This window comes from Chiloscyllium plagiosum, unplaced genomic scaffold, assembly GCF_004010195.1.
Source record: "Chiloscyllium plagiosum isolate BGI_BamShark_2017 unplaced genomic scaffold, ASM401019v2 scaf_651, whole genome shotgun sequence".
Taxonomy (NCBI): domain Eukaryota; kingdom Metazoa; phylum Chordata; class Chondrichthyes; order Orectolobiformes; family Hemiscylliidae; genus Chiloscyllium; species Chiloscyllium plagiosum.
This window is the reverse complement of record NW_025215258.1, coordinates 51,038-57,185: the sequence shown is the minus strand read 5'-3', so window position 1 is coordinate 57,185 and position 6,148 is coordinate 51,038.

The window sequence follows — 6,148 nt, the reverse complement described above, 5'->3', positions numbered from 1 at the left end:
GTCATTCAACTGCTCGAGACTGGGACACAAAAACAGGAGGGAGTCATTCAACTCATCGATACTGCGACGCAGGAACAGGAGGAAGTCACTCAAATGTTCGAAACTGGGACACAGGAACAGGAGGCAGTCACTCAACTGCTCGAGACTGGGACTCAGGTACAGGAGGGAGTCATTCAACTGCTCGAGACTGGCAAACAGGAACAGGAGGGAGTAATTCAACTGCTCGAGACTGCGACACAGGAACAGGAGGGAGAAATTCAACTGCTCGAGACTGGGACACAGGAACATGAGGGAGTCGTTCAACTGTTCGAGACTGGCACACAGGAACAGGTGGGAGTAACTCAACTGCTCGAGACTGGGAAACAGGAACAGGAGGGAGTCATTCGAATGTTCGAGACTGGGAGACAGGAACAGGAGGGAGTCTCTCAACATGCTCGAGACTGGGACATAGGGGCAGGAAGGAGTCATTCAACTGCTCGAGACTGGGACACAGGAACAGGAGGGAGTCATTCAACTGCTCGAGACTGGGACACAGGAACAGGTGGAGTCATTCAACTGCTCGAGACTGGGACACAGGAACAGGAGGGAGTCGTCCAACTGCTCGAGACTACGACACTATGACAAAAGACAGTCACTCAACTGCACGAGACTGGGACAGAGGAACAGATGGGAGTCATTCAACTGCTCGAGACTGGGACACAGGAACAGGAGGGAGTCGTTCAACTGCTCGAGACTGAGACACTGTGACAGAAGACAGTCACTCAACTGCGCGAGACTAGGACACAGGTGCAGGAAGGTGTCACATAACTGCTCGAGTCTGGGACACAGGAACAGATGGGAGTCACTCATCTGCTCGGGTCTGGGACACAGGTACAGGAGGGAGTCAGTCAAATGCTCAAAAAAGGGACACAGGAACAGGAGGGAATCACTCAACTGCTCGAGACTGGGCCACAGGAACAGGAGGCAGTCACTCAACTGCTCGAGACTGGGGCACAGGAACAGGAGGGATTCACTCAAATGCTCGAGAATGGGACTCAGGAACAGGAGGGAGTCACTCAACCGCTCGAGACTGGGACACAGGAACAGGAGGGAGACGCTCAAATGCTCGAGACTGGGACACAGCAACAGGAGAGTCATTCAACTGCTCGAGGCTGGGACTCAGGTACAGGAGGGAGTCACTCACCTGTTCGAGACTGGGACACAGGAGCAGGAGGGAGTCATTCAACTACTCGAGACTGGGACACAGGAACAGGATAGAGTCAGTCAACTGCAGGAGACTGGGACACAGGAACAGGAGGGAGTAATTCAACTGCTCGAGACTGGGACACAGGAAGTGGAGAGAGTAATTCAACTGCTCGAGACTGGGACACAGGAAGAGGTGGGAGTCATTCAACTGCTCAAGACTTGGACACAGGAAAAGGAGGAAGTCGTTCAACTGTTCGAGACTGGGAGACAGCAGCAGGAGGGAGTTACTCATCATGCTCAAGACTGGGACACAGGGACAGGAAGCAGTCACTAAACTGCAGGAGACTGGGACACAGGAAGAGGTGGGAGTCATTCAACTGCTCAAGACCTGGACACAGGAACTGGAGGGAGTCGTTCAACTGCTCGAGTCTGGGGCACAGGAACAGGAGGGAGTCATTCGAATGTTCGAGACTGGGAGACAGGAACAGGAGGGAGTCATTCAACTGCTCGAGACTGGGACACACGGACAGGAAGCAGTCACTCAACTGAAGGAAACTGGGACACAGAACAGGGGGGAGTCACGCAACATGCTCGAGACTGGGACACAGGAACAGGAGGGAGTCATTCAACTGATCGAGACTGGGACACAGGAACAGGAGGGAGTCGTCCAACTGCTCGAGACTGGGACACTGTGACAAAAGACAGTCACTCAACTGCACGAGACTGGGACACAGGAACAGGAGGGAGTCGTTCAACTGCTCGAGACTGAGACACTGTGACAGAAGACAGTCACTCATCTGCGCGAGACTAGAACACAGGTGCAGGAAGGTGTCACACAACTGCTCGAGTCTGGGACACAGGAACAGATGGGAATCACTCATCTGCTCGAGTCTGGGACACAGGTACAGGAGGGAGTCATTCAAATGCTCGAAACTGGGACACAGGAACAGGAGAGAGTCACTCAACTGCTCGAGACTGGGACTCAGGAACAGGAGGCAGTCACTCAACTGCTCGAGACTGGGACACAGGAACAGGAGGGAATCATTCAACTGCTCGAATCTGGGACACAGGAACAGGAGGGAGTCATTCAACTGTTCGACTTTGGGACACAGGAACAGAAGGCTGTCATTCAACTGCTCGAGTCTGGGACACAGGTATAGGAGGGAGTCACTCAACTGCTCGAGACTGGGACTCAGGAACAGGAGGGAGTCACTCAACTGCTCGAGACTGGTGCACAGGAACAGGAGGGAGACGCTCAAATGCTCGAGACTGGGACACAGGAACAGGAGGGAGTCATTCAACTGCTCAAGACTCAGACACAGGAACAGGAGGGAGTCGTTCAACTGTTCGAGATTGGGACCAGGAACTGGTGGGAGTCTCTCAACTGCTCAAGACTGGGGCACAGGAACAGGAGGGAGTCATTCGAATGTTCGAGACTGGGAGACAGGAACAGGAGGCAATCACTCAACATGCTCGAGACTGGGACACAGGGACAGAAAGCAGTCACTCAACTGCAGGAGACTGGGAAACAAAAACAGGAGAAAGTAATACAACTGCTCAAGTCTAGGACACAGGAACAGGAGGGAATCGTTCAACTGTTCGAGACTGGGACACAGGAACAGGAGGGAGTCACTCAATTGCTCCGGACTAGGACACAGGAACAGGAAGCAGTTACTCAACTGCTCGAGACTGGTGCACAGCAACAGGAGGGAGTCATTGAATGTTCGAGACTGGGAGACAGGAACAGGAGGGAGTCACTCAACATGCTCAAGACTGGGACATATGGGCCGGAAGGAGTCATTCAACTGCTCGAGACTGGGGCACAGGAACAGGATGCAGTCGCTAAAATGCTCGAGCCTGGGACACAGGAACAGGAACAGTCACTTAACTGCTCGAGACTGGGACACAGGAACAGGAGGCAATCACTCAACTGCTCGAGACTGGGACACAGGAACAGGAGGGAGTCGCTCAACTGCTCGAGACTTGGGCACAGGAACAGGAGGGAGTCGCTCAAATGCTCGAGACTGGGAGACAGGAACAGGAGGGAGTCACTCAAATGGTCGAGACTGGGACACAGGAAAAGGAGGGAGTCACTCAACTGCTCGAGACTGGGACACAGGAACAGGAAGGAGACGTTCAAATGCTCGAGACTGGGACACAGCAACAGGAGAGAGTCATTCAACTGCTCGAGACTGGGACTCAGGTACAGGAGGGAGTCACTCACCTGCTCGAGACGGGGACACAGGAGCAGGAGGGAGTCATTCAACTACTCGAGACTGGGACACAGGAAAAGGAGGCAGTCACTCAACTGCTCGAGACTGGGACACAGGAACAGGATAGAGTCAGTCAACTGCCGGAGACTGGCACACAGGAACAGGAGGGAGGAATTCAACTGCTCGAGACTGGGACACAGGAAGAGGAGGGAGTCATTCAACTGCTCAAGACTTGGACACAGGAAAAGGAGGGAGTCGTTCAACTGTTCGAGACTGGGAGACAGGAACAGGAGGGAGTCACTCAACATTCTCAAGACTGGGACACAGGGCAAGGAAGCAGTCACTCAACTGCAGGAGACTGGCACACAGGAACAGGAGGGAGTAATTCAACTGCTTGAGACTGCGACACCGGAAGAGGAGGGAATTATTCAACTGCTCAAGACTGGGACACAGGAACAGGAGGGAGTCGTTCAACTGTTCGAGACTGGGACACTGGAACAGGAGCGAGTCACTCAACTGCTCGAGACTGTGACACATGGACAGGAAGCAGTCAGTCAACTGCTCGAGTCTGGGGCACAGGAACAGGAGGGAATCATCTGTGACACAGGGACAGGAAGCAGTCAGTCAACTGCTCGAGTCTGGGGCACAGGAACAGGAGGGAATTATTCGAATGTTCGAGACTGGGAGACAGGAACAGGAGGGAGTCATTCGAATGTTCGAGACTGGGAGACAGGAACAGGAGGGAGTCATTCAAATACTCGAGACTGGGACACAGGAACAGGAGGGAGTCACTCAACTGCTCGGTACTGGGACACACGGACAGGAAGCAATCACTCAACTGAAGGAAACTGGGACACAGAACAGGGGGGAGTCACTCAACTGCTCGAGACTGGGACACAGGAACAGGTGGGAGTCATTCAACTGCTCGAGACTGGGACACAGGAACAGGAGGGAGTCGTCCAACTGCTCGAGAGTGGGACACAGGGACAAAAGACAGTCACTCAACTGCACGAGACTGGGACACATGAACAGGAGGGAGTCGTTCAACTGTTCGAGACTGGGACACAGGAACAGGTGGAAGTCACTCAACTGCTCGAGACTGGGACACAGGAACAGGAGGGAGTCATTCAACTGCTCGAGACTGAGACACTGTGACAGAAGACAGTCACTCAACTGCGCGAGACTAGGACACAGGTGCAGGAGGGTGTCACACAACTGCTCGAGTCTGGGACACAGGAACAGATGGGAGTCACTCATCTGCTCGAGTCTGGGACACATGTACAGGAGGGAGTCATTCAAATGCTGGAAACTGGGACACAGGAACAGGAGGGAGTCACTCAACTGCTCGAGACTGGGACTCAGGAACAGGAGGCAGTCACTCAACTGCTCGAGACTGGGAGACAGGAACAGGAGGGAATCATTCAACTCCTCGAATCTGGGACACAGGAACAGAAGGGAGTCATTCAACTGTTCCCGTTTGGGACACAGGAACAGAAGGCTGTCATTCAACTGCTCGAGATTGGGACACAAAAACAGGAGGGAGTCATTCAACTCATCGAGACTGCGACGCAGGAACAGGAGGAAGTCACTCAAATGCGCGAGACTGGGACACAGGAAGAGGAGGGAGTCGTTCAACTGTTCGAGACTGGGACACAGGAACAGGAGGGAGTCATTCGAATGTTCGAGACTAGGAGACAGGAACAGGAGGCAGTCACTCAGCATGCTCGAGACTGGGACACAGGGACAGAAAGCAGTCACTCAACTGCAGGAGACTGGGACACAAAACCAGGAGGGAGTAATTCAACTGCTCAAGACTGGGACACAGGACCAGGAGGGAGTCGTTCAACTGTTCGAGACTGGGGCACAGGAACAGGAGGGAGTCATTCAATTGCTCGGTACTGGGGCACAGGACAGGAAGCAGTCACTCAACTGCTCGAGACTGGTGCACAGGAACAGGTGGGAGTCATTCGAAGGTTCGAGACTGGGAGACAGGAACAGGAGGGAGTCACTCAACATGTTCGAGACTGGGACATAAGGGCCGGAAGGAGTCATTCAACTGCTCGAGACTGGGACCCAGGAACAGGAGGGAGTCACTCACCTGCTCGAGACTGGGACACAGTGACAGGAAGCAGTCACGCAACTGTCGGAGACTGGGACACAGGAACAGGGGGGAGTCATTAAACTGCTCGAGACTGGGGCACAGGAACAGGAGGCAGTCACTCAACTGCTCGAGCCTGGGACACAGGAACAGGAACAGTCACACAACTGCTCGAGACTGGGACACAGGAACAGGAGGCAGTCACTCAACCGCTCGAGACTGGGACACAGGAACAGGAGGGAGTCACTCAACTGCTCGAGACTGGGGCACAGGAACAGGAGGGTGTCATTCCACTGCTCGAGACTGCGACACAGGAACAGGAGGGAGTCACTTAAATGCTCTAGACTGGGACACAGGAACAGGAGGGAGTCACTCGAATGCTCGACACTGGGACACAGGAACAGGAAGGAGTCAGTAAACTGCTCGAGACTGGGACACTGGAGAGCTCGAGACTGGGACACAGGGACAGGAAGCAGTTACTCAACTGCTCGAGACTGGGGCACAGGAACAGGAGGGTGTCATTCCACTGCTCGAGACTGCGACACAGGAACAGGAGGGAGTCACTCAACTGTTCGAGACTGCGACACAGGAACAGGAGGGAGTCACTCAAATGCTCTAGACTGGGACAAAGGAACAGGAGGGAGTCACTCAA